This window comes from Onychomys torridus, chromosome 9, assembly GCF_903995425.1.
Source record: "Onychomys torridus chromosome 9, mOncTor1.1, whole genome shotgun sequence".
Lineage (NCBI taxonomy): Eukaryota > Metazoa > Chordata > Mammalia > Rodentia > Cricetidae > Onychomys > Onychomys torridus.
Genome location: NC_050451.1, coordinates 88,649,812 through 88,670,078, shown reverse-complemented (window position 1 = coordinate 88,670,078; position 20,267 = coordinate 88,649,812).

Sequence of the window (20,267 nt, the reverse complement as noted above, 5' to 3'; positions counted from 1 at the left end):
AAATTAATATAAGGAATTAGTAACTTTAAGGGGGTATTTGAGTAGTAATACATATAGAGAACCCCAAGAAATTCAGTCCTCAGAGGTATAAGGAATAGCTGCTACCTTTAGGTAGATAGAAATGTCAAGAAGAGGTCTTCTAACTCCAGGCTTGAGATCATGATCCTCCTAGTGATGGCATTTCCAAGTGACAGCAAGGCATCAGATTGGCAGAACTGACTGAAGATCTATCTACCTTGGAAGTAGAAATCTCCTTTCTAGGCTCTAGAGAAGGTACTGTAAAAAATATACTATGAAGGCACTGGTGGCTACAGAACCACAAAAGGGAGGTTTCTGAACTGCCAAGGCCCAAACTGGAAAAGCCATTAAGCTGTAGGAGCCAGCTGAGCAAGTATATTGGGACAAAGAAGGAACCCTGCTTCTCCTTCATGATCCACTTTACTATGTGGTGCTAACTGGCAAAGGGAAATACTTAAAGGCATAGTATCTATTTTCACAAGAGCAAAAAGGTGAATTTGGATCTGAGAAGAAATGGACAGCAAGGATGCCTGGGCTATACTTCTTATTGACCCATTAACATAGACACTGGTACCAAAGGAGTGAATCAAGCAGACATTTCCAGGACAAGTCTCCATGTAAACATTTAGTTTGATTTTTTTTTTCTTTGTAAAGTTTTAGTCATAGTTAATAGGAGGCTTCCAATAATTGCAAAGATATCTATATCATGTAACTTCTCTAAAAAAGTTAGATTATTTCTTCTTACCATTCCCTTCCTCAAAACCTACCCATGTGCTCCTCCTTCCCCTCTCTTCTTCAAATTCATGGCCTCTTGTTTTATTAATTGTTATTGCATTTATATATGTATATCTATGCATATATATTCCTAAATATAACAAGTCCATACAATGTTACTTATATGTGTGTTTTCAGAACTGACCATTTGTCAGTAGACAAATAATTGGTGTGCTCTTCCCTTCTGCTCCCAGCATTCTTTCGTTGTCTATAGTTCTTTTTGTATGGTCGAAGCCTCGGGGGATTTTCCCCCATTCACTTTGGCATGTCCATTGGTATCCTCCTTGTTCAACTCACATTTGGATGGTCATTTAAGTGAGACTTTGTGGGTATTGCTTCTGACATCATTAGAAGACCAAAACCTCACAGCAAACTCTCTGATCCTTTGGCTCTTAATCTTCCCACCCCCATTCTGGTTTAGTTTTTTATTGAAAATACTTTATTTATGTGTGTATCTGTATTTTTCATCATGTACATGTCTGTGTTAGTATATTTTCTTTCTGTGTGTGTGTGTGTGTGTGTGTGTGTGTGTGTGTGTGTAACCCTCCTTAGGAAGATAGTCTCTGGGAGATGTTAACCCACAATATGAACATTCTAATATGTTGGGTCCACTCTCAGTTTCAACCCTCGTGTCTTTTCCTTAGACTTCCATTTCTCTAGTCTTTCAATATTACTTGTTCCAATTTCTGGACTGCCCAGCCAGGTCATTCCCCCATATATGTCTGTGCCTCAGGGCATATCTAACTCTGTGTGGACTGAATGTATGACCAACTTAAAGCTTGTAGCTCTGTCTCCTAACATTTCCTTCTGGTGCTATAAGCCAGTAGAACCAAACTATTTCTCCTGATAAAACCTAAGTAGTTAATTTGAGCTCCAAGAATATCTAGAACAGACAAAAGATATGAAAATGAGCAGCAATATGCTGAAAAGGTAAAGTCACATTATCCCCACATAACGTCTTGGTCTTTTAAAACATTGTTGTAACTATCCTCTAGTGATGATCTTTTCAGAGTGAGTGATTATGCACCATTACCTGGAATGCTTTGCTTATTCTGCTAACACATTGGTGTTAGATGCCTTGGTCTTCTGAAATGACACAATTTGGAGCTTATACACTCAAATACTGCTATATTTTTTTGTTTTGTAAAAATTATTATTATTATTATTATTATTATTATTATTATGTGTTTTAATTTTATACATCAGCCATGCTTTCCCCTGTCCTCCCCCCTCCCGCCCCTGCCCCCACCTTTCCCACCATCCCCTCCCCTCCATTCCCATCTCCTCCAGGACAAAGGTACCCCTGAGGATTCATTTAAACCTGGTGGATTCAGTACAGGCAGGTCCAGTCCCCTCCTTCCATACTGAGCAAAGTGTCCCTGTGTAAGCTCAAGGTTCCAAACAGCCAGCTCATGCACTAAGGACAGGTCCTGGTCCCACAGACTGGGTGCCTCCCAAACAGTTCAAGCTATTCAGTTGGCTCACTTATCCAGAGGGCCTGATCTAGCTGGGGGCTCCTCAGCCTTTGGTTAATAATTCATGTGCTTTCTTTTGATTGGCTATTTGTCCCTGTGCTTTTTGCAATCTTGGGCTCAACAATTCACTCTTGCAGTCCCTCCTCTTTCTCGACAGTTGGACACCTGGAGCTCCACCTGGGGCCTGGCTGAGGATCTCTGCATTCACTTCCATCAGTTATTGGATGAGAGTTCTATATTTTTTTTTTCATTTATGTTTGCTTGTGTAGAAGCAATTACTTAGAAGTGTACTAAAAACACTATTATCTGAACTTCCAAAGGCCTTCTCTGCATAATTTTGCAGTGCTTTAAAAAGGTTAATATCATTTTATGCATTAGTGCAGCTTATATGTACATATAATATACACTTAATATGATATACTGATAGTTATCCGTCATAATTAATAATTATGAGTAAATATTAGGATGAGTAATAAAACAAGTAATATTAGGATATTGATATAATATTACTAATTTTAATGTAGCTGCAGTACTCAGAGCAGAATATTTTTATAGCTGTATTGTATGTGTATGAATCACATGCTACAGCAAGTCTTTATGTGTGAGTCAGCAGAGCCAATACGAGCTGTGAAGATGAGCATTTTCACCACTTTCTGCTGGAATTGTCAGTTGACAAGCTCTGTTTTCAATCTCATTTGTTGATTCAAGTCTTCTCTTTTGCACACTGATACATTATTTGATTCTGAATAATACATCTCTCCTTATTTGTTTATCTCAGTATAAGAGTCTGTGTACTGTATGGAGCTCATGGGAATTCTCCCTTTTTGCTGGATGAGATGAACACAAATGTCTATCCTCCAGGCAATGCAACTAGAAAGAATGGGGTTACTGCAGTATAATAAATACAATGTACTAGTAAATATGTAAAACCTGGTAAGCCATATGACAGCCATTGTGAAGTCATACTATGAAAGCCATTTTTAAAAATCAAGGAAAAATGGAGTTAATTTAGAAGCAGTGATAGGCATTAGAGGAAGACAGAGTTTTGATTTTCTGCAAAAAAAAAAAAATCAAAGAAAAATGAGGTTAATTTAGAAGCAGTGACAGTCATTGGGGAACAGAGATGGAATAACAGAGACATGGTACATATGGAGCCACAACTGTGCTCAAGAGAAAGAAAGTGCCTAAGACAATAGAATCCAAGAATGAAAGCAATGTAGAGACAATTTGTTCTGTTCCCATAGATGATAGTAAGTTATTTGCATGGCTTCTAATATCAATCAAAAGAGGTGATTTCATTAGACCTTTACAAAATGTACAAAGATCTATCTCTGTTTTATTATATAAAGGCTCATTAAGAGAAATTTTGTTATTAAAATACGTAGTTTTTTAAAATTATATTTGACATATTATGGTTTCATGTATTTATGGGATCGAATGTGAAGTTCTGATTTATAAATATGATGCAGAATACTTAAACCAAGTTAAAAGCATTCCCATGATCTTAATTACTTAACATTTGAAGTAAAAACACTGGACATGTTATCTTCTAGAGTTTGAAATATACATATGATATACTATGTTTGCCATGCTGGTTCAGTGAATTACAAACCAAAAACATTCTTCCTCTTGTGTAATAGAAGTTTTATAACCAAACTCAGTGGGTTTGCATCTCAGTGAGTACAAAGCCCCAAATAAGAATAGTCAAAAAAGTAAGTGTTGAAAAAGATCTGTTACCTGCAGCTGACAAGGAAAATGCAGGAATCATTTTCAAAGAAATGTTCTCCTTAAACAAAGGAAGCCTGGAGATTTTATCCAAGAAAGTACTTTGGGGTGGGACACATTCTAAAGCACAATCAATTAAAGAGTACTGCTGTGGATGATTAATTGATAAATAAAACACCAATTGGCCAGTAGCCAGGCAGGAAGTATAGGCGGGACTATTAGAGAGGAGAATTGAGAGAACAGGAAGGCAGAGAAGGCAGAGAGGAGGAGACGCCAGCTTGCCGTCCAGGGAGCATCATGTAAAGGCAGCAGGTAAAGCCATGGAACACATGGCAACATATAGATTAACAAAAATGGGCTGAGTATAAGAGTAAGCGCTAGACAATGGTAGGCCTGAGCTAATGCCATACAGTTTAAATAATATAAGCATCTGTATGTTTATTTTATAAGTGGACTATGGGACTGCCAGGGCTTGGTGGGACCCAGAGAGAAAAATTCTGGCTACAGAGTACCTCACTGAGCATGCTCAGTTTAAGGTCAGTGTTACAGACAGTGGACCCATTTAGGAGTATGGTTAGCTGAATGCCATATAGCCTATGTTACAACAATAATAAGGCAGACAGGAATAATTCTGAGCATGCTCCGCTTGCATCATAAAGATAGTGGACAGAAGCTCTTCTAGGCATCTTTAAGGTGAATTAATATGAAATTTGTCCTCAAGATGACTTCACCAAGCAGCTAAAATCTTTCTGTAGTTAGAGTTTTCCTGCCTGTGCTGTGGGATGTTCTGCATGTCAAATATGTTGCTCTGATTGGTTAAAATAAATAAAGTGCTGATTGGCCAATAGCCAGGCAAGAAGGAAGGGTAGGCAGGACAAGGAAGAGGAGAAGGCAGGGAACAGGAAGGCTGGGAGGAGACACAGCCAGCCGCTGCCATGAGAAACAACATGTAAAGACACCGGAAAGCCACAAGCCATGTGGCAAAGTATAGACTAACAGAAATGGGTTAATTTAAGATAAAAAAAAAAAAAAAGTAGATAACAAGAAGCCTGCCACGGCCATACAGTTTGTAAACAATATAAATTTCTGTGTGCTTTCTTGGTTGGGTCTGAGCGACTATGGGACTGGTGGGTAAGAGAGATTTGTCCTGACTGTGGGTCAGGCAGGAAAACACATTGGGTGCCATTTGTAGTTAGAGTTAGAGTTTTCAGTATCCACACATCTGTTGGTTCACTTCAAAGCCATGGGAGCATCCCCAAATCACAATGTTTTGTCAAACAAGCAGCGTCTATGTCCTGAAAGTTGTGTATACCTATCCTATATGACTGGGTCTCAGCATATATTAGTGAATACATCCTGAGCTTTTATGCAATTGGTACTTTTTCCTATGAAACAGGACAAGTTGACATTCATACTACCAAGAATGCCTTTCTCACTCATGAAATGTTGATTTTTTTGTTTGCATCCTTATGTGAACTTGTTTCTTCACACACAGAGAGATAGATGAAAGCAAGCAACCCTTTGTAACTGCAACAAAGACATTTCTTCAAGTTCTAGCATTTTTTCTACTATTCACTCAAATTCTATAAGTAAATAATACATGTTTTAGAGATGTCTAACACAATCAGGTTGGGGGAATGAATTTTTTTGAAAGGACACTATTTACATTAGCATTCAGATTTGTGGTGATTTTTATAGTCGTCCCTCAAACTAATGCTCTACATTGACAATTTCAAGGATTATTCTGAATTTTTTCCTTAAGTAAAGAACTTCTACAAGTATTCTACTTGCAGAGGCTGAAATTTGAAAAAGTAAGAAAAATATTTTTTTCTTTCTCTCATACTGCAATTTCAAAACTCTAAAGACCACTCATGGAGACTATGGCATAATTTTGGTAAAAATTTAAAACAATGGGAAGGCTCATTAGTACCATAATGATACAAATATAGACATAACATAACAGTAATTAGCATAATAATTGATAGTGTACATAGTACCAATATAACATTAGACAAATTACATTCTAGGATCCAGTTTTGCCTTCTATAAAACACTACTATTACTGCTACTACTTATTGTAATAGCAATAAAAAACAATAATACAGTCTCCCTCAGAGAATTTGGGGCAAGAGTATACATAAAGGTTTGCTTTAAGTCCTTTACATCTAAGCATTTTATAGATAACTATTATTTTCTAACTATAGAATTAGAATGGGAACATATGTAGTTATACTCATATTTATTTGTGTCTGATGGATTGTGTAGCACAAGTTTATACACAATGCTGAGACTTCTGAGAACAAAATCCTAGCTATACAGTCACATGATATGAATACAAGATCAGCACGTCTCCTTTTCTAAAAAGAATTTATTTTATTTGTTTATCCATTTAATTTAATTTTTACAAGTGTACTTTGTATGGTAAACATATCTATCTCCCACCACAGTTCTGCTGCTTTCCCTTGCCTACCCTCTCTCATTTCCTGCTTCTATTCCCTTTTGTTTATTCCCCTTTGTTCACTTCTAATGTCATTTTATAGGCACATTCATAATTTTATGTGACTCAAGAAAATTTAGGAACCAATAGTGAGAAAAAACATGATATTTGTATTTCTGAGACTGTCCAATTTCACTTAATATGACTATCTCAAGTTGCATCTATCTCCTTGTAAACTACATAACTTCATTCTTCATGTTTGAAAAAATTCCCCAGCTCAGCTTAGGATCTGGAGCGATCTTGTTAAAATATGGGAGCTCTTCTCACTCACAGATTTTCTACAATTTTCTGACTCAGTCATAGGTTTACAAAAGAAGCCATAGTCTTACCTACAGGCCCCATAACCTGAATTGTCTCTCTTTTTTTAATGCTAAAATAAAACATAATAAGGACAAACAATAACTAACACATCAGAATCGGGCAAAACAAATAAAGGTCTACTACAGAGCTGGGAATGAGACTTGGGGATTGGATTTAGGGAATGTGGAGAGAGGTGAAGATCTGCAGTTAGTCTACTTGATTCCATGGTCAGAGTGGCATGTGGGTTCCCAGGGAGGGCCTGTTGGAGTTGAGTGCTGGGATAAAACAAAGATCAGCACATTTCAAGGAAAATTAGTTTTAGGTATAAAGCATTAAGTGTGCTATGTTAGGACCAAGGTTTTGAAATGATATTAGTGATTAGACTCTACATGACACAACTACTGATAATTTATTGATCATAAATGTAAAATATTACTCTTTAAATTTTATCTGTCATTTTAAATTGTGTCAGCCAAGGTCTGTGTGCTATTAAATCCATAACACTTAAAATATTTCCTCATTAGTGGCACTGCTGTAATTATTGCTTTCATTCAGGGTCCTGGTTTATATTAATAAATGTTATATAAAGTTCAATATCTACTGCTGCTCATTATTTTCAGTCATGTGGTGGAGAGCAATATGATCTGTTAAAAAATGAAGACCAGAGCACAGGTAAGAAAGAGCATAGCTTTGAAACACTGAAAACTAAGAACAATTCTTCTAAGTGTATTTTATATAAAGGCCACATGGACCAAAGTGCATTTGCCTTCATTTGAATTACACAACTATTAATAATGGGTATACAGGCACTGATATGAGCTTACATCCAACAATTTTCAATACACACAACTTACCTGCTAAAAAGCCACCACAACTGCAAAGACTAAATGAATATCTCTGAGACAGTTTCCTTGTATAACTTTCCCTTGCAGTCCTCATAATAGTAAAGTCATTCCTACTGAAACTTGAAGAATACTTTAGGTTGGACACTGCTAAAACTTTGATTACAAAAAACCACTCTATTTTTAGCTCTTCAGTGTCAAGCAGTACATTACTTCCTTATCCTAATGGCTAATAAATATCGCAATCATACACACTGGAAAGTTGTTTTCACTGTTTTAGTAGAATCACTCTTTTTATTTGAAACCCATGAATTTTTCATAGTTATGCTAGGGTCTCCCAGTATTTCCATTTTAATGTAAATATGTGCAACTATTGACAAGTTATATTTAATGTACTCTATTGATCATATATTTCAAACTCTCATATAATGATAAATGTTGACTAAAGTACAAACATTGCCAATTATCTACTTCAAATGACAGTTCAAAGTATGAAAAATAAAATGACCTTACTACATAGTTTGCAGAAGCATTTAACTATTTAATTTTATAAATCTTGTTTATGAAAAATACCAGTATAAATCAAAGAAAATAAGGCTTCTTTGCTTTAAGGCTTCAGAGAATCCAACTGAAAGATGTCTAATTTAGAAAAGCATCTGCCTACCTAAAGTTCTTTGGTTTTGGTGAGTGTTGTTTAATATCAAGCTTCCATGTTTGGTGCCTGGATCTTCTACATCCACAAATAAAACAATTACTGTTGCTTTTAAAAAGCTTTCCCATAGAGTTTCCATCATACAGACATTTGGTACTCCATACATGGATAACTTGATGCTGTTATCTCATAGTATTTTATCATCTTAAGCCAGCCAGAAAGGGAATATGTATAGAAGAAAATCTCTTTCATGTGAGCCAGGCACAATATTATAAACCTCTAATCCCAATGACTGAAGAGGTTAGTTGGGAGGATCCTTTGAGTTCACAAGTTCTAGACCAGTGTATAATAATGGGACAGGCCTCTGAGACAGGGGGGGCAGGTAGGAAAGATAGAAGAAAAAGGACAAGAGAGCGAGCTTCATGTGGTTTCGAAAAGAGGAGAAAGCATCTTGCCAATCTCAAGAGGGAAAGACAAGAGTTGAGGAGAAGGTTCCAGGGAAGAACACAAGTGGTTACGGTTTTGTGGCCTACATTAGGCACTTGATAAACATTACAACAAACTATCTTATGAATCAGTCTTTTAAGATGGCCTTTCTAACCGTGCAAAAGGTCAGCCTTAGCTTAATTGCCATTGACCTTTTAAAATTAATTAAACGAGAGAAAACTTCAGTATTGATTTAAAATTCCTGTTTCACTATAGACTGCTGCATCTAGATTACTCTAAAAGACTGTGGATTACAGGCTATATGAACATGTGGCTCTTCTGTCACAAGACAAATCAGATTATTACATTTAGAAAAGCTTATTGAAGTCCCTCCAGTAGTTCTATCTTAGTTCAATTTATTTCCTTTATACTATCATCTTCAAATTACCACGTCTAGTCTGCCTGAAAATGAGGTAAAGGAAAATAACTAATCTTTAATTCAAGCTTGTGGATATAAAAATCACAAAATTGACTGAAAACAGTAACTTTAAAATTAAGTGATTAGTAAAATAGGACTACTTATTTGGAACAAAGTTTGTGTTTTCTTTTACTTTTTGTTTCTGTTTATTTTCAAAGATTTGTGTATTCATTTAGCATAGAAGTGTTTAGTCCAAAAAATACATTCTCAAGTCAATAAATTTTTTTGTATGAAATTGAAGCCATGGCCTTATGAATACATTTTGGCCCATGTCTGACAATCATTAAAATTTGTGTTATTATAGTTATTTCTAAATTCACAGAGATCCTTCTGTGTGTAACAGCCTGGAGAAATATGTAATGTAATATATAATTATGCTCCTTCTGAAAGATCTAATTACAGGACAAAACTGGCTATCTTCCCTACCATGACTGGAGTAGCCTCATGATTTCCTATTCTTCATAAATAATCAGAGGCACAAGCTTTTGACTTTCAACAATAGATGCCAAACCAAGAAAATGACTCATGTGCCTTGACATAGTTTGAGATGCGGGTTGGATGTGACAACCCAGTTATATGTTCTCAGCTTCTCCAACATGCTTCTCAACAATCAATTCTCCAAATAAAATTGAAGACATACGCATTACAAAGTGGGAGAAGAATCCTTAGAATGAGACATAACTATCAACTCATGAATGGAGTTGTAAGTTTGGAAATTGAGACAAAAATAACTATTACAATTGACCAATGAACTCTATTTAGAAGCAAAAAGAAAGTAATGTTTCAAACATTCTGATACTCAGAGCATTTTTTCTATGTTAGAATTGATAAGTAAATTTACAGTTGTCAGAAGATGTGATAAATCTTAATCATACAAACCAATTTGCTAAACAAGCCATTGAATCCAGATAGATATGTGCAACTACATGTCTTGGCTGTTATCCTCAGAGTCAAATACTAGCTGTCTTGTTAATGGGAGAGATTACCTTTACTCCATAATCACTTTTCCATGGATAGTCTAGAAATTGTAGATTTCTTTTTAAGTTCATGGTTAGGTTTCTATAAGAGCAAATTCAATTCTTTATCATTTGGCATTTGGGGAGGAAAAACACAGAAGCAGACTTTGTGCAAGATTTGATCTTGTGTTTCAACTTTAAAACCGTTTATTTAATAAATTTATGGTAGGGGTGGCGGTGGAAGTATATGCATGTGCTCATGTTGCTGGGAGTCAGTTCTTTCCTTCTATCTTACAGCTTCCAGGTATTGAACTCATAATTAAGCATGGTAGCAAGCAACTTCACCTGCTGAGCAATCTTGCTGGTCTTGGGTTTCCAATTTTTAATGTTGGGGTTGATTGAAATCTAGCAGAACTAATACAGACAAAAGTGAATTTATGGAACAGGTTCTGTAGTCCCCTCTGCTCTTCTACTTATCACAAAACTAGCCTCAAAATTAGCCACAGAACTAGCCACCAAACTAGCCACAGATGACAGGTAAACAAAGGAGAATAAATGCCTTAAAATACCCTTATTTACAACTGAACCAATAGCTACATTGGCCCAGCTGGCATACTTTGCCATTTCCTAATTCATAAGTAGTTCTCCAAGTATTTCTCCACCTTGAACTCAGTTTTGAAGCACACCACTCACTTGCATTCTGTTGCAGTTTCCTGTAATTTCTTACAGAGTTGAAAGGTTGTCAAGAGAATCAAAATTGGAGAATTTCTTCCAAACAATGCTTTTGACGCTTAGTCCTTAGAATTTTATAACTTCCACATGTAATTATGGAAATACTCTTCAGTGAGATAAATTTTTGTAGGCTGTAAAACAGAAAGGAAGAAAAACTTCCTGATATTTTCCCATACAGTCATTTAGTTTTTCTTCATTACTTAATGAATTTAACATTTTAATTGAGCAATATGATCCTAAAACTTATGTCAAAACATTTTAAAGTCCTATAGGTTTGAGTATCAACCAAAAATCAGTATATAAGTATAAAATATTCCCAGAGAACACAAGGAAAAATGAAAGATTTAACTTTTATAGGATGCTTACAATCCTGTGCTCATATTCTATTTCATTGGAGCCTCCAAAGTTCAAACTAACTTCATGGTCCATATTTAATAAGTATCTACTAATTCAGTATTCATGTTCATAGGGAAACTAAGACTGGAGACTGTAAGCCCTGTTGTGGTTTGAAAAGTGTTCACAGGAAGTTTTCTTATTACAAATCTGCTCCTTTTTCCCTAAATGTATTAGTTACTTTTACTTTCTGATTTCACTAATGTTTCTTGTATCACATCCTTTGCCAGCCACTGATTATATGGATATTATTTATATTTACTTGATAGAGACAGTGGAGATTATATATGAAGAACTGACTTGAGATTTTTATATGGTGAGAATTTTTATGATCTGCAATAGGCCAGCTAGAGACTGATGAAAATAGAGTCAGTCTAAGGCTGAAGACTTAAGAACCAGGACTGGTGATGGCATCAATCTCTGTCCAATGGAAGCATATGGGATGAGATGAGATATGATATCCCCATAAAGCTGTGAGGTGTGGGCAAAAAGCTTGGGACACAAATGCCCCTTTCTTTTGCTTTTATTCTAGTCAGATTCTCAGTGGAGCAGGTGATAGCTCACCACATTGTAATTGCAATCCACCAAACCTAAATTAAAATTTAAAATACCCTCTCTGACATACCTAGAATAGTGTTCAGTCATACCAGTATTTGGAAGGCAAAGGCCGGGGGGATCTGTGTGAGTTTTTAGAAGCTTGGTCTACAAAATAAACTCTAGAACATCCAGGACTACATAAAGAGACCCTGCCTCAAAAAATTAAAAATTAAAAAAGTTAACTCCATTTATTATTTGACCATATCAATTTGAAGCTTAATATTCACCACCATGGAGAATTTTTTTTTTTTTTCTAAAGAACAGCATGGTATATTTACCCTTGAAACACTTATAATTTCCTGCACCAGTAGAACAAATATACAAGAAGATCATTTAGTCACCCACATATTGCTTCTAGCATGTGTGCTTTACCAAGGCAGGAGAGACATCAGGAAGGACTAGATGAATAAATAAAAGACTTAATGAAGGAAAGTATGGAATTAAAAAAAACTTGGGTAACTGCTGAAATACATAGAGATGTACAGCTCGTTAAAGATACAAAAAGCAATTCAAACTCTGGAAATCTGACCTATTTCAGTTTTCTGAAAGCAGGACAATTACAGATTCCTAATCATTGACTTATCTTACCCCTAAGCTGAAATATAATTAGAAGAGACTCTTAGCATTCAACTAGACTAAGTCATCCCTGGCTTTCATTGCTGTCACTTAGCATGATGCTTTCAGTTCACAAATGAACACACCAGATCCCTAGATCCTATATTCCTTTGCTTCACACAAGACACAATAAATAGCACCTCCTTACCTGAAGGAAAATTGTTTCCATTTTACACTCAGTGAATGTCTGAAACTGCAGATATTACCAAACCTTATACAAATTTTTCTTACTAAATATGCATCTATAATAACATTTAGTTTGCTAATTGGATACAGTGTTCCATGTACACCACTCCTGCTAATGGAGGAAGCTGCTAAGTGGTAAAGGGCAGGTAGCATCTACATTGCAGCAATGCTTGACAGGGGGTGATTTATATTTTGAGTAGGTCAAAGCTCGACAGTGTGAAATTTTGCCATGCTACTCATCATGGTGCATGATTTAAAACTTATGAACTGTCTTTTGGGAAAGTCTTCATTTAATTTCTTTAAACCCCAGCTGACTATGAATAATTGGATCAGCAAAAGTACAATACATATAAAGGGGGCCTATAGTGTCACACACAGTATGACTTTTTTACTAAGCCGTGGGTAGAGGGAAGCTTAGATGATGCTGAAGGGCCTTTTTGGTATGCTATGATTTAGTTGTCCAAGCTTAATGGATGATATAGTGATCCTGAATACTAATCACTTAAACATAGCCATAGCATCAATAGAAAAAGAACCCAAAATGCTATCTTAATTTGGGCTGGACTCTAACCTCCTAAATACGTAAACCCAGTATATATATTACTAGATTCCCATTTCAGTTGTCAAGCAGCTTGGGATTTAATATAACTTTTACTATTTCGGGCTGTGGTACCTCTAATAAACTGATCTCTGCTCTAATTTTCTCATCTTTGAATTAGACTATACCATATGTAAACATGAGGATTACATTATATGGTATCTGTTAAAAAACAAAACAAAACAGGATCTGTATGTCAATATAGGAAACACATATAAATGACTTAGAAAATGCCATGGAAGGGAATTCTGTTGAGCAGAGAAATAAAACATGTTCATTTTTCTGATGTCTATTCTGAAACTATGGTGATAATTTATTTGTGCTGAAATGTGATTTTATTTGTATGTTAATAAATAAAAGTGCCTGGGGGTCAGAGCTAATAACAAGCCATTTAGCTAGTCTGGCAGTGGCAGCACATGCCCTTAATCCCAATCAAATGACAGGCAGATCTCTGTGTGTACAAGGATACAGCCAGCGTGGAGACACACGCCTTTAATCTCAATATCAACCATAGAGACCTGGAGGTCTGTATAGACAGGAGGTCATGTGGTTGGGTTTACAACCAATGAAAAGGCAGAACAGAAAGTCAATAAAAAGACAGACACACAGGAAGTAGGTCTCTTTCTCAGGGGAAGGACGGCAGCAGCAGTGGGTGGTAAGAAGGCTATCTTGGTCTCAGTTCTTAGCTACTGCTCTATGACCTCTGGGGCTTTTAACTCTGCATTTGGCTCTGTGTTTCTTATTTAATAAAACCATTCAGAATTGCATCTACATGAAACCTCAGTATTATATACAAGGAATGTAGAAGAAAGTACAAAAACATATGCCAAACTTTAAACTGAGGGCAGGAATCACAGGGAACAGATGAAAATGGACAAAACTGATGACACTTTGAACAATATAACGCAGGGAATTAATGGCCAATTATTTGCAGAGCAGCAGTAGAGGGCACTGAGTCTTGCAGTGAACACCAGCTCTCCCATTAGGGTCCTCAGCAGCTCTGGATATTGGAAGCACTGCTTCTCAGGGAAAACAAGGCAAGAAAGCAGAGCGGTGCTGCAGGCATATCTAAGGAGGAACTAAACTCCCAGTTTTCTTGACTCCATGAAACTAGGCAGCTCCAAGATATCTCCTGTCACCAGAGTTGAGAAATTCTTCAGAGGGCTCCAGATGCATAGTTAAACCTGCACACAGGACACTGAACTCAATGCACTTGTCAGATGGTTAACCAAATTCATTTTTTATGCATACATTTGACTGAAGGCATGCTGAGTCCATTGTAATTCAAAACTCAGAACTAATACATATATAAATTCATATCAGTTGTTGGATTTTTCCCTTTGTGTATGAGTATATGATATGTGTTTGCATATGCAAGTGTGTGAATTTGGGTGTGTACATGTCACAGCATGTGTGTGATCAGAGGAAAACCTTAAGTATTGATTCTCACCTTCCACCCTGTTTGAGACAGGGTCTCTTGTCATCTATTACCCATGTCAGGCTAGCTGGCCTCACAGCATCTCCTGTTCCACCATAGGAACACTGGGTAATAGCCACATGCTACCATGGCCAGGTTTGCCTGGGTTTGAAGATATGAACCAAGGTTCTCATGATTGCAAGGCAAATGCTTTACCAGCTGAACATCTCCCCAGACCATGTATGTCTTCTTTCTATTTTAATTTTTACTTTTTAATTATGTGTATAAGTGTGAATCTGTGTTTGTGTGCATGCAAGTGTAGTGCCTACAAAAGCCAGAAGAAAACATTGAACCCTCTGGAGTTGGTCTTTTGGAAGTTTGTGGACTTCCTGTTCTGCGTGCTGGGAACAAAACGTGGGTCCTGTGTAAGAACAGTGTGAACTCTTAACCACTGAGCCATCTCTCAAGCCTTTATATATGCAAATTTTAAAGTAATGCAATTGAAAGTTCCACTCAGTGAAAACCTTTCAATCTTTATTCACCTCTCATCTTTGATTTTAGCTAGTATTTTTATTAGCAATTATTATAGTAGATATTGATAAATAGGATTCCTCAGAGAATTGTTGTGAAGCCATTGATTATGGAATATTTATTTCCATGTATCATGCCATGCCTAGATATCTTCAGCCTGAACAAATTCACTGCAAAATGTAGTTGGTTAGAAGTGTTGTTTTAAAAGTTACTGCTTAGGGCCTCTTCACCACCAATGATTATTCCCGCTGCCCTGGGATCAATTGTGTCTTCTAGAAATAAGATATATTTGAGAAAGCTGGTAGAATGCATAGTGATTTGGTGGTCAGGTGGAAGAAGGCTATCTGTTTCATAGGGAGTGTAAATCTGACCTCCTGCATGGAGAATGGGTGAACTGTACCTGAAATGTATAAGAATTAGAAGGAAGCTATAGTCCAGCCCATTCATAAGGCATTAGGTTTAATTTGTAGCTCAATACATGCAAATGTAGGAGTCAAATATATATTGCCTAAAGTTTGAATGTTACTGAAAGTTTTCCTTTTCCTGTTCTTCACAAGCTTTTGAGAGAAACAGCAGTATAGTGGATTTCCACTAAGATTCATGCTGTGATTGTTTTCTCTTCAGCCTCATTCCAGGCAAAATTATGAGCAGCCCTGCATTGCATGCAATAGTGTCCTAGCCCTTTGTACCATGAATCTAGTAAAAATTTGTGTGGTCTGGGGACAGAAAAATCCATGATTACCACTGTTCTCTTAGTAGCTCAAGCCCTTGAAAACAAAATGAGAAGCTTTGGTTACCACAGGTGGAAAGGAGGTATAGATTTCATGACTGGGCCAAGTCGGGATAGCAATTGTGAAAATCTTTCACCAGATTATCTATATTTTAAATGGGTTTAATTCTCTCAAGTTAAAGAAAAATGGTAACAAGCACAATTCAAATGCTCTATGGAAAACACTTCATGAAATTCTCTGTACATGAAAATTGAGTGATTGACAATTTAAAACCTCATCTGCAAGCAAATGAGCTCTAAAGAAGTAGAGAGGTATGAACAGAAAAGACTTTAAATTGCAACAAAACACCAAAGGTACTAAGACTGGCATGGAATTGCTGTGACAGAAAAGGATGGTAGCCATGCCCATTTAGAGGTAGGTTTCGGGGAGAGTATCCAAAGAGCTGTCATTTAAACTGGCTTCTACATGATCAGAAAGTTTTCAAAGTACCTGACCTGGAAATTTAGAAGTAGTTTAAGTAAGAGGAATAAATGGGAAAAACTAAACAAAGTAAAACATAAGAGTCCCTACTTTGTAATAGCCTTCAAATAAACAGTAGGGGACAAACTTCACAGATCATTTCTCTTGACTCTTCTTATTTTGTGACTCTGTGAATATGAAGTCTATTCTGATATACACATGTGCAAATTTCACTAAAATTACTTAGCAATTTGTGAAGTATGCTGCTACATTTTTATTTTGGAGTGTAAGGAATCTCAAAGAAGAGATACTAGATGATAAGATGTTTGACCATAACAAAAACATCACAACAGTACCTGAGTCTCTCTTGGATTCTGAGACAGCCTGGCATCTCTTTATGCCTTGTAGAAAATGGATGCAGGAAGAGAGGAATGTTGTAGTCACTGAACATCTGGACTGAGAAACGTTTGATAGAAAATGTTTGGCATGTGTACTTTCCAGATGTGAGCATGTTGCATCAATCTGACTCTTCATTTTCTGATTTGTATGCAAGATGAGAATTTCCTCAACATTCTCACATTCATTACTGTATAATGCTGCTGTAAATTCCTCTACTTAAATAACAGCATCTTTTATGGATTTGGAAGATGCAAAATCCAAAGGAAATGCACATTGGGAGATCATTAGAATGCATGTTAAGTTTCTTAAAATATAATTGTCCAACCTAAATATAATTATATAGATGGCCACAACTTACAGTTACCAAGCATGCTAAATAATTTATTTTTGAAGGAATTTGTATAATTCAACATTTTCAGACAATTATCTGAGTAGTGAGTTAAAGTAGTAAAATGCATGGAGATGGGTACTGTTTTTTTAAGAATGGAAGAAGGATATTAACATAAAACATAGGAATATTTCCACAAAACTTTGGGTTTCTCAAGGGGGAATTGAGATCAATTCAAATATGGCTAGACACAACTTATAAGTAATAGCCTATGACAACTCTCTTATTTGATTTTTTGAAAGTCAATGGCACATCCACCCCTCCACTGAAAAGAGTAAGGTAGATTAGAAATTACATATTTTTGTTTTGTTTTCTGCAAGGCTACTGTTTCTGAAGTTCTAGGCTACTTTCTGAATGTATTCCTCACCCCCTACTCATACACTTGAGAGTAGTCACCAATATGGAAGTATTAGAGAGTAGGTACTTTCAGAAGATGATAAAGTCAATGGCAGAACTTTGTAAATAGAATTTACAGCCATACAAAAGAGATACAAGCGAGCTTTTTTCTCACCTCTGACATGGTGAAGACATAGAAAGAAGCACTATCTATAAAGAAGAGACCAAAGCTGGGTGTCAGTAATGCACACCTTTAATCCCAGCACTTGAGAGGCAGAGCCAGGTGGATCTCTGTAAGTACTGGTCTACAAAGTGAGATCCAGGACAGGCACCAAAGCTACACAGAGAAACCCTGTCTCAGAAAAAGAAGAAGAAGGCGCTGGAGGAAGAGAAACAGGAGGAGGAGGAGGAGGAGGAGGAGGAGGAGGAGGAGGAGGAGGAGGAGGAGGAGGAGGAGGAGAAGAAGAAGAAGAAGAAGAAGAAGAAGAAGAAGAAGAAGAAGAAGAAGAAGAAGAAGAAGAAGAAACCAAGATCTCAGCACAATATGCCTGCCAGTTACTTAAAATTGATCTTCTCAGACTCCAGACCTGAGAGAAATGGATCTCCTTTACTTATAAATTGCCTAATTTAAAGTATTTTGTTATGCATCTCTACCAAGCTAAGATACCAAGCACTGGGTTGGCATACTGCTTATGCTACTTGATTTAGTTTTTACTGCAATGTATGCCAGTGTGAGCTCATTGTGCCAATCCAATGCTTAGTGAAGAGTGGAGATTCATTAAAAGCTCTTTTCTCTCTCCTATGATATGGCAACAAATGTGGAGAATTGCAGTGATCCTAAGAGAATATTTGGCTCTGCTTTAAGTCAATAAACAGGGAATTAGCCAGGAACAAAATTATAGCTCATTAATAATAAGAATAGTTGCTTTTCAGCCATTTTCCAGCCTCCACAACTCAATCTAGCATTCTTTCCATGCACTCTTCAAATACAAACAACTTCAATTTTTCCATGATTTTCCATATTTGCTGACTCAGATATTTGCTTTATGAAAGGATAGTGTATTTGTTTCCATTAAATTTTCATAACCAACAATTGTCACTTCTGAAAGAGAAGAGAGCCCCTTCCTGAGCAGCCATGAGACCTAAAGTATTTATATGATCTCTGGCAGGAAATATGCAGAGCCTCTTTGGGGGAATTTATATTCTGTATATACTAGAGATCTTTGAATTGTATTTTTGGTTGTGAGCCTAGCCTTTAACAGCTGAGCTATCCCTCCAGCCTGAGATCTTTGAATTGTAAATGGTTAAAAATTGACACTGTGTCTGGGGATCAGAAATGCTGGATTGCTTGCTTTTTTGTTATTATGAACATAGATCTCTTCAGCATCTGTTGCATCATATTTAAATTCATCAAGTTAAACACAGCTGGTACACCACTGGAAAGTGGGGATAAGGAGAGGAGGGAGTCAGAAAGGACATTTTCCCAAGAAAGGTGGGCCTTAGAAGAGAGAGAAAATAGATTTTGACTGAAAGCCCTGGGCTTTCAGGAAACTACTGTATAGCAGACAGCAGCCCTAAAAGCATTGATAAAAGCCTCATTTAGAGAAATAAATACTTTTCAGGCATCTTTTAAGCCAGGAAGAACTATATTAAAGTCTATTTGTTTAAAGTTTATGTTTGTATAAGACTTCCACTCTTCTCTTTCCCTATAGATGGCATGAAAACTGGTCATATAGCATATCATTTCCTAATACTGTCTTTGTCGGCCTATCTGTCTGTCTGTCTATCTCTGTCTCTCTGTCTCTGTCTGTCTGTCTGTCTGTCTGTCTGTCTGTCTCTCTCTCTCTCACACACACACACACACACACCTACACAGAGAGAGAGACAGAGAGTCTGGCGTACCCACTGATATGTGTAGGAACTCATGAACCTCTTAAAAGGACCCTTTGTTTACTGAACAGCCACTTTGCAGTAATCAGCAGGATAAATTCACATTTACCTCCTTCCAAAATACTATCAAAAAGATGGTGCTAGATTCACCATCTTTCTCCTCCCTTTCCTTCTCTCGGTATATTTTCAAAAGGGCAAAGCCAAGACAACATCTTCCTCTGTCAGAGAGTATGATAAATGAATGAGAAGCCAAAGCTGTACCTTTCCACCACCTCGACAAGCCAGTGCAAGATGCCTGTGAATTGTAACACAGAAGTCAACAGCAGCATTTATCATATTTCCACTTGAAACCTTGATGCTGTATAAAAGGAGGGTAGATGTCCATAATAGATTTAGGAAACATTTCAGAAAGTGAATAAAAGTATTGCTCAAGGGAAGAATGCATTTCCTAGTACTGTGGAACCACTGCAGGTGGGGCTCTACATGAAGATATTCAGATGATGACTTATAACTACTTTCTGAGATTTGAATGGTCTTCATACTGGGTGAAAAACTGCACCACAATATAAACTAGCCAACTATGAAGCTTTTCTTCCATGTCATTGAAGATGTGCTTGCTCTCTAAGAATGCTAACAAACAAGAGATGATACTGAGTAATGAAATGGTCAGAATTTTTTATGATGCAAACTTGCTCATATTTCTAAGTGGGAAGAGGGCCATTCTGGTAAGCTAGAAGGGTAAGTGAGAGAACAAATGGAAACAAAGCTTTCCACTGGTCACAATACAGGCACTGCTCAGCTTAACGGTGGATTTCTATGAAGCTCCTGGGCACACCTGCCTATACACGTCCA